Source organism: Panthera leo, chromosome F3 (assembly GCF_018350215.1).
Source record: "Panthera leo isolate Ple1 chromosome F3, P.leo_Ple1_pat1.1, whole genome shotgun sequence".
In the NCBI taxonomy this organism is placed as follows: Eukaryota; Metazoa; Chordata; class Mammalia; order Carnivora; family Felidae; genus Panthera; species Panthera leo.
Window position 1 is genome coordinate 28,087,896 of NC_056696.1, and position 9,694 is coordinate 28,097,589.

Sequence of the window (9,694 nt, forward strand, 5' to 3'; positions counted from 1 at the left end):
TTCATGTACAGAAGTCACTTTTGAGGGCGTATCCCTTCCTCCAGCAATAGGAAGCCTCCAGGCCCTAAAAACTAGATCAGAATATTCATAAGGTGCATGCTAGTTTATACTCAAGACAGAATCTTCCTTGCTGATATATTCTTCATACATGGCCTTAGAAAGAATGAACATGAGTTTGCAATGGAACGCCGAGGTTAAAAACCAGATGGGAAACATCCTAGGAGCTGCCCCCCCCCCCCCCCCGTAACATTCATTGCCTCATGGTGGAACCCAGTGCCCTCAGTGTAGGTGTCTCTCGTAGGGAGGGAGGGAGGGAGGGAAATGGCCCTGTTGAACCTGGAACTACTGAAAGCAGTGGCTGAACATGAGGGACGGGGGGGGGGGGGGGGGGGGGGGGGGGGGGGGAACGTTAGAGACAGAGCAGTGCGTGTCCGTGGGCCACCCAAGGCAGCAGCAACAAATTCATCATCCACACTGCAGCCAGGATTTATTTTTCCTCTCACTTGTATAGCAATCCTGGTTTCCATTTTAATATTTAGAAGGTAAGTTCAGTTGATGGACACTTTGTGTAATAAAATGCTCTTTTAAAGTACGTGCACACACACACACAGGATAAAAAGTGGCACCGCCCGTGCCTGTGGCTTTCATGGAGTACATTTGGAGAGCCCAAAGCTTAGGCCTGGATATGTTTATAGCACTTTAGCTCCGTTTGTGAGTTTGGAACCCTTCCAAAAAAAGAAGAGAAAGACATATATTATTGTTTATAATCTGCTTTATTCCGCCAAACCTTAACTGAACAGACTTGTGGATTGCTGTTTAAATCCCTCAGTGCCTTTAACTACCGATACCGAAAGTGGTTAATGCGCATTCTAAACGAAGCTTGGCATCCACTCCAGGAAATCACTTTAATTGAGAAGCATTAAATGTTAAAATGATTCTAAAAAAATAATAAAGCCAGCACACATATTGAGTATAAAAGTCCTGGCCCATCAGTAATATAGGTTCTTGGTTATCATATCCCTCTAGCCTGGGTGAGCTTAAGCCCTGCCATTGACAGGTGTTGAAAAAGTGACTTTCAATTCCCTAGGTCACTATCTGTAGGCAGCCACCCATCAGCTGGCTAGCGGGCAGGCAGCCTTCAAGGGCTCCACTTTAGAGGAGGGAAGGGAGCTGTCAACTTTATAGATGTTTGTTTTTCTGGAATCATAAGCTAGTCCCAGGTGACTAAAATATGAAATTTAACCCCGAAGTCCTTGCCTGGGCTTTCCATTGCTATGCTGAAGCCATCTGTTGAAACCTATTTACCATTTTAACGACCTTTTAAAAACACTGCTTATTTCCAGCTCTAAGTGTGTGCCAAGACCACTTTTTTGGGCCTGTATTTTATCTTTCAGGAAGTAATTCCCAACCTTTCCAAAATCCCTAAACCCCTCCCAACCAACCGGAGATCCTGGTCAAGGGTTGGCAAGCAAATGGGAGAAAGACAAACCTTTAAAACCAAAAGCAAGGGACACCTGGGTGGCTCAGTCAGTTAAGCGTCTGACTTCTGCTCAGGTCATGATCTCCCGGTTGGTGCATTTGAGCCCCACATTGGGCTCTGTGCTAACAGCTCAGAGCCTAGGGCCTGCTTCAGATTCTGTGCCTCCCTCTCTCTTTGCCCTTCCCCTGCTTGCACTCTGTCTCTCTCTCTCTCTCTCTCTCTCAAAAATAAACATTAAAAAAAATAATAAAAATAAAAAACTTTACCCAGATCTAGAGACAGCCCAGCCTGCATCAGTCTTGAAAATTCTGGCCAGTTCAGTGGTCTGGTGAACAGCCTGAAGTACAAGTAAGTCACGTGGGAACGTTTTCCTCCTAGGAGCCCCCTTCATCAGAAGGAAAAGCATGGATCCTGTCAGGGGTGTCCTGTGACTTGTTCGTTCAATTACAAAATAACACACCAGTTAATAGCACACCAAAATCTAATGTTTGTACTCAATGGGGGAGACGGACAAAGGAAAAATCACCTAAGGAAAGGGTCCTAAAAGAAGATCCCAAAATCACTTCGGACAAACACGAGAGAAGAAAACGAATACAAAAGTCCTAAAGGGACGAGTGCCACTTGCAAAAGCCCACACCCTTGTTCTCTAAAGTTTTTGTTTACTAGTTTGGATAGGTTATTCTTCTATTTTTATCACTCCCTTTAATATAATTAAAAAATTTTCCTTTTCCTAATAAGTTGGCCCCACTTTATAAACACTGGACTTTTTTCTGCCTCCTAACTCACAGTGTTTCCCCAGCAGCAGTGGCCACTGCCCACGTCCCCAAGGCAGCGAACACCCAAGCAAGCACCCAGTCCAAACTCCATGGCTCATCACCCCCTGCACAGCGGGCAGAGGACAGTGTGAAGAAGGGCACCAGGGATTCCAAATGGTAAAACTGAGATTGCATTCTTCTAAGGAGGTGTGGCAAAGGGATGCAACAATTTTAGACCATCTGATAGACTCTTTGATATTTGATGTCAAATACCAAATCTAAGGAAACACATTCAGATATGCTGAGGATCCCCTTTCATGATTTTATTTCTAGCTTGGCAATCAGTTAAAATTTACAACACACTGATTTGCCTTTGATCTCTTATCCTTTTCTGATTTCAGCTGAGTAGAATCCTGGGCCTGAGGAGAAAGAAAGAAAAGCAGTGAAAACCCAGACTGTTGAGCCTTCATTTGTTCTGAGTTTGTGTCTTATTTCACTCTTTCTGGCCAGTGATTTCTTTCCTATATTCTTCAAGCAGTCGTCTTTTTTAAAGGCCACTGTCAGAAAATCACATCGCTCAGGAGCTGGTTTCTAGTGACTAAACCAAAAACACCCCAAAAAACCCACACCAGATCCCCTTCTTCCTTTGTGAGCTGAGAACACATTTTATAATCCCAAAAAGTTACTAGACTGGCATTGTGGTGGAAGCTGTGTGCGTAGAGTTCAAAGTGGAGATCCATTGATTGTCAGCCTGATACACTCAGAACGAATGATCGTGGATCGAAAGCAAAGACAATGTGGACGGGCTGGTGACGGCTCTGAGAATGGAAGACTAAAGACAGGGTGTATAGTGCACACACTAGCAGAATTCTCGGGCCCCACTGTGCCTCAGGAATACTCAGAGGAGTAACTAAATCAGCAGCAGAGCCCTTCGTGGCCACTGTGTGAATTCCCCTCGCAACCATCCGAGGGGCTGGGCCCCCGTGAACGGCATCTCCCGCACTCCTTGTCCAACACCCCCCTCCCGTGCGATGCTCTCGTCTCCGCCCGGCCTGGGCACATTTCTCAGCCTGACAAAGTACTCACCACGGGAGATGATTTGGCAAAGGACCATAATTCCCTCTCCTGACAGCAGAGATTTGGGTTTTGCCCCCAAAGACCTTTAAGTCCCCCTAGAATCTCGCTGAGTGCCCGGAAGGTAGTGTCTTTCCCGTGTAACTGGACAGACGATAGAGCACAGCATATGTCTAGGACTTTAAGTAGAGTCACGGCAACCTGGCGTCGGCATTAGACGGAGAACTCAGGAGTCCGGAACCCAGCCCCCTACCTTGGACCGAAGCGAGTAGTTCTTGTGGGCAGGGCCACACACAAAATATGTTGCCAGAGAAGCTGGCACTTACCGCCATCTAAGGCGTCTCAAAATGTCTCACCGAGCGCCTCAGGATAGCAAGTAGCTGATGTGACGACTGAGTCTTCTTCGCTGCCCATTCTCCCTTCGCAGACTCTAGCAACACTGGCTGGTAGGGCTCTGCAGTGAGCGATGTTCTGTATCTATGGGTCCAAATAGTCGCTACTAGCCTCAGCTAGCTACTGAGCACTTGACATACGGCTGGTGTGAGGAACCAAACTTTCAGTTTTATTGAATGTTTTTTAATGTCTATTTCTGAGAGAGACACAGTGCGAGCAGCGGAGGGGCAGAGAGAGAGGGAGACGCAGAATCCGAAACGGGCTCCAGGCTCCGAGCTGTCAGCGCAGAGCCCGACGCGGGGCTCGAACTCACAAACCGCGAGATCATGATCTGAGCCGAAGTTGGATGCTCAACCGACTGAGCCACCCAGGCACCCCTCAGTTTTATTGAATATTAATTTAAATAGCCACATGTGCGGGGACGCCTGGGTGGCTCAGCTGGTTGAGCATCCAACTTCGGCTCAGATCACGATCTCGCGGTTTGTGAGTTCGAGCCCCGCGTCGGGCTCTGCGCTGACAGCTCGGAGCCTGGAGCCCGTTTCGGATTCTGCGTCTCCCTCTCTCTCTGCCCCTCCCCTGCTTGCACTCTGTCTCTCTGTCTCCCCAAAATATTTTTTAAAAGGTTTTTAAAATAAATAGCCAGATGTGGCTAGTAGCTGCCATATGGGACAGTGCACCTCTGTGTGGATCTTCTCTTCCACCAAACAAAATTAATCACTAATGGAAAAGCACTCTGGCTTCTCCTAGATGGAGCCCTGGCTCTGAAGAAATGCAAGGGCTTCAATTTTTTTTTTTTTTTTTTTTTTTTTTTGATGAAAGAAGCTTGTGTTCCTTTTTCCATTCCAGCTAACATAATCCTGCATGCTGATAAAGCCTCTTGCAGAGAAGAAATCTGAATGAAGATTTTTCTAGAAAAGCTTGTTAAGGAGCCCTGATGACTCTGATGAGGTGTTTCTATCCCTGTGTCCACCTCTCACCCAACTATAAATGTTTGCACATACTTTCTCTAGGGACAAAGTGTGTAAGGGTGAAGGGCTTCTAAAATGCAACAGGACTGGGGCCCCTGGGTGGCTCGGTTGGCTGAGCATCCGACTTTGGCTCAGGTCATGATCTCACGGTTTGTGAGTTCAAGCCCCGTGTCAGGCTCTGTGCGGACAGCTCGGAGCCTGGAGCCTGCTTCAGATTCTGTGTCTCCCTCTCTCTCTGCCCCTCCTCTGCTCATGCTCTGTCTCTCTCTCTCTCTCTCTCTCTCTCTTTCAAAAATAAATAAACATTAAAAAAATAAATAAAATAAAATGCAACAAGACAAACATTAACTAAGATCCTGTGGTCAGTGGGTTTTCCCTGCCCATCCCTAAGTCGTGGAGCAGAAGACTGGGCCCCAGAAAACTGCTATTCGAAAAACCAGAGCACTTCCTGTAATCAAACCTTTATCGAGCACTTCTGGTATTCATGGCTGTGAGTAGTTCATTCTGAGTTGTATTTTGGGTTTCGTTTTGGCGGTGAAAGGGTCCCATGTCAGCTCAGCCTTTTGTTCTAATTATATCAAGAGAAAAAACGTCCGGAGAACCAAATGAAAAGCAAGACACATCAGCTTCTAAAGAATTTCCATATTTATTGGACATAGTGTTACCATACACATCTCATGCCAACACACAGGAGGCATAGACAGACAAACGCACCAACTTCTGTGTTCCAAAGTCACATGGCAATAAATAAGGATGGGTGGGTCCTTTTTTTTTTTTGTCTTTTTCTTTTTCTTTTTTTTCCAGGAAATGAGGCTTCATTTCTTTTTAACTGTACAAAATTTACACTGCAAAGGGTGAGGGCAACAATCCAGAGCTTAGGGGATCTGGGGCTTGGAGGTCTGAACGCAAGTCCAGAGCCGCTTTCTGGGCCCCCGCAGCCCTGAAGCCACGTGTTTGGCTGAACACAGTCCTCAAGCGGGGAAGTACAAATGATTCTTGTCTCTAGGTGGGCAGCAGACGAGAGTGGGGGTGTCCTTCTCTGTCCACCTGTGCTCTGCCTCCCTAAGGGAAGGAATGCTTGGCGCACCTCCCAAACCTGCAGCTGTCCCCTCACCGGAGCTAGCAGCATGAAACTGTGCTTTCCGTGTGGTCCTACCAAGCAGTGTGTGAATGGGATGGCTTTGCTGTGCTCTCTCTTTTTGGCTCCAGTCACCATGGTAGAGCAGTCGGAGCAACTACTGCGAAAAGGGCCAATGGACCAATCCAAGAAAGAGAGAGCCAGTGATGTGCTTTTTATTCAGCTTCAGCATGCCCAGAGCCCTTCAGCAGCAGGCAATAAAACAAAACTCATTTCCGCTTAATTGAATTTTTCTTCATCTCACGGTTTCCAATTTTTAAAGTGCAATGTTTCAAAATGAGCCACCTCGGTCCTTCCAGACCCTGCTGGCTAAGGAGGTATGGTCATTATTTCCGTGGTTATAACCGAGTTGTCAGTAGTGGTGCGTGGGAGGGGTTACATGGGAGCGAGGGTGCCAGACAGCACGCTGTCATGGGGCCCTTTCGCGGGGCTGAAGCCTTCAAGCCCCTCCTGCGAGGAGGCAGTCGTTTCAAAACAACCAGCTTGAGCTTCAGAGGCATTAATGTCTTTTGTTCCACAGATTTCTTAGACTTTTTGCAATGGGAACTTAACTATGAAGATCTGATGGCCCCAGTAATCTTACTAGGTTTCATGTTTTACTCTGGCAAGGAAACAAAAACAAAACAAAACAAAAAACACAAAGTTTTAGAGACACTCTCAAATGCTTATGTCTTAATGTTGTTCTCTTCCCCTGATGTTTTACTGCGCTAGGCTGCAGGAATCATGTTAACCAGTATGTAGTTTTCATTTTACATTATATCCGTAACTACCAGACGGGGCAAGAAAGAGAAAACGCGAAGACTGAGCCGAGTTTGCCTGAGTCGCCCAGCAAGTCCCTGAAAGGACCCAGGCTTCCCAGCGACGTGATTTACCCAGAGGGCCAGCTTCACCCTTGGATTTGGTGTTTCCTCTATGCTTCTCTTACTTCTCAGCAAATGTAGATTCTTCCATAGCTCCTCAGGTCCCGTTTTTGCTCATACCAGTTACCCCTGGAAACTTGGGGGGAGGGTTTGTTGGTTTGTTTTTCTTCGGGTCTTTAATTTGCTCCTGGATTCAGAAGCCGCCTACCCCTGGGGTCTATCAGCCAAGCGCCGCAGCTAATGGTTGCTAGTTAGTTGCTCTCTTAGAGCCAAAGACAGATCCGAATATCGTAAATGCCTTTAGAAGTTCTCTTTCACTTTAACAATTCCTATCATTTTAGCCAGGAGGAACCAACCCCCATGTAGCACCTTATACCTCAGTAATGGACTATTACTATAATATTAAACTATCGCCCTCAGGAGCAATGGAGGAGTGCCCTTCAGAGAATCTCAGGGTGATGTTCTATTCTTCTCCCTCTCTGAGCCACAGAAGAGCCAAGGAATAGTGTTTGCCTGCTGCGGCTCACTGATGGCACCGGCCCATCCGTATGCTAACCTCACTTGCAAGGAGATACACTTAAAAGCCGAGGCCTGTTATTGTGGCTGTACTTCTAAATGAGGCACTAATGTTCACTGCTGTCTGGGGAGGTGGCTCTAGGGCACTTCATTCAAGCTCTCCTGGCTTTCTGGGAGTGCTCCCTCAAGGGTTCTTCAAGCCAGCCAACCCACCAAAACCAAGGAGGCTACTACCACCGGCTGCACTGCTCACTGAGGGCTGAAGGAGCCTTCTGTTATTAGTAGGAATGAGGACAGCGTCCATTCTTACACCAGCGGATCAGGAGTGAGCATGATGAACTCATGCACAAAAACAAAAACGGGTCAACTTCAGGTGATCTTAAAAGCCCAATGTCATACAGAGGGGGGCATGTCTCTAGAGAGTCCGCCCTCCCTGTACTGTGCTCACCAAAAATACAAAGTGCCTCTGAGATCGTGTGAGATACTAGGCCAAAAAGTCCAGCCGAGATAGTGGTCTGGGTGGGACGGTGTGTCACTGGTTCGTCGCCCAGCACCGTGGTGACGGTGAGCAGCCGGTATGGTGAGCAGCCGGCTAAGAATCGTGTGTTTAAGCAGCCGTCCTCCAAAGAGACAGTTGTGTCTTCCTTTCCTTCACGTGGCTTATCAGCTTGCATGTGTGCCCCTGCCCCCACTGCCAGGGCTCACACTACTCGGGCATTCCCAGCAGCGGAATTGGCTAGGTGTAATACACCAGCATCCCTACACCTGGAGCCTCCGGACGTCTACATTTGTAGACTCTCCAAGCAAAACTCACAGCAATTGCAGCACCCCACAAAATAAGGGTACAAAATCCAAATGGAGCAGAGAAAACGTGGCATGAAGGCTGATCCCAGGAATTTACTGACTATGTATTTTAAAGAAGCTGGACGGACCTCAGTTTCGTTCCTGGAAAGGAATTTACAATAGATGCAGCAGCCAAAGAGGAAGTGTTTTTTGTCTACCATTAGCCCGCCTACCACTTGCCTAAACCCTGTGGTCCTCAGAAGGTGATGAACCGTCCACAGGAGGAGGGGCCCTTTGGATCTCTGGCCCCATCCCTTCAGTGGAAGAAAGGCAATGCCGTGTCACCCTCCCCTGCTCTCTGATCTTGATTAAGAAAATGGAGGCCGGAAGCCGGAAGAAGCAAACCAGCATTTCCCAAGGGTACTGGGAGAAATCCTGCCTAGCTAAATTCCAGCGTGCACACGGACAACTTCCTGATGGACAGAGGTGGAGGTGAGGTGCGTAACACCAGGCACTTCCCACAGAAGTGCGGGCTGCCGCAGGGGTGCAGCTGAAGCAGGGGTCGGCCTCGCCCTCTGGGTGATGGGCTAGAACAAACCTGCAGGCTGAGAGTCCACACAGCCACCAGCTGGAGAGCTCTGCCTCTCTGAGCACAGGCCTGGAGCACCAGCAGCCCAGAAACCGGCGGCCCGAGGACCACTTGGAACCCTTTGGACGATCTTAGGGCTGCTCCCTAGTGATCCCTCCCAACCAACAGAGGCCGAAAAGCATTACTAGTTCTTGCAAGATACCAAAACCATCCAACCGAGCTGGCTACCACGGTGGCGAAATCTCTCCTTTTTAAAGGGCTGGGAAGGGTTGGCTGCAGCTGGGGTGGGCTTGCAACCTCATCTACAGCGACTCCCGCAAACGGACTCCGTGTCATTTCAGCCTACAGGATGGGGAGCGCTGGGAGGCGGCCTGCTGACCCGGCTAAGTGGACCGCACGCTCTCACTGATTGTCGTTCTGTTCTCTCCGCATGATAGCTTTGATCACTTTGTACCCCTCAGCCTGTCTTGTGGAATAAATGATAACGAGCAAATTAAAAAGGCACACTGTGCACCGAGGGGACTCGTCGGGCAGTCACTGTGATGGTCCAGGGCCACTCAGCTCCAGCCTGAGTCACCTGCAAGGAAAACCACTTCTTGCCATCAGGGATTCAGTGACAGGGATGGGGTTTCTTTAAAACCAAAACTGAGAAGTGTTGTCTGCCTTGGACTTCTGGGCAGGGAAGAAGTCACATTTCTCACAGCAAAAAAAAGAAGAAGAAGAAGAAGGGGACATGTATTCAATATCAAACGGTGGCCATCAAAGTTTTCACTGACCTTTAATAAGTGACTTTTTATTTTCAAAATTAGAGTTCAATAGGGTGGTCCAGAAATCACTTTTATTATACTCAAGGTCCGTGATGCCTCTGCCTCAGGAATCTCAGTTCTGGTGAGAGCAGTGGTTCGGGAAACATCTCACGAGACACACCAGTCGGAGCAGAGTTCCCAAAGGCCAAGGTGGCCTGACAGTCACCGCGTGCTCCCAAGCACTGAGCAGCCAAAGCCTGTAAGCAGGGCAGGGGGCAGGGGAGGAAGCCACCAAGCAGCACCCTAGCGCTCTAGGCTGTGCGCCCCTGTGCCGTGTTCTGAGAGGAGGCAGTGTTCCCACCACTTCCCCAGGATAACAGTGCCCTAGTGTG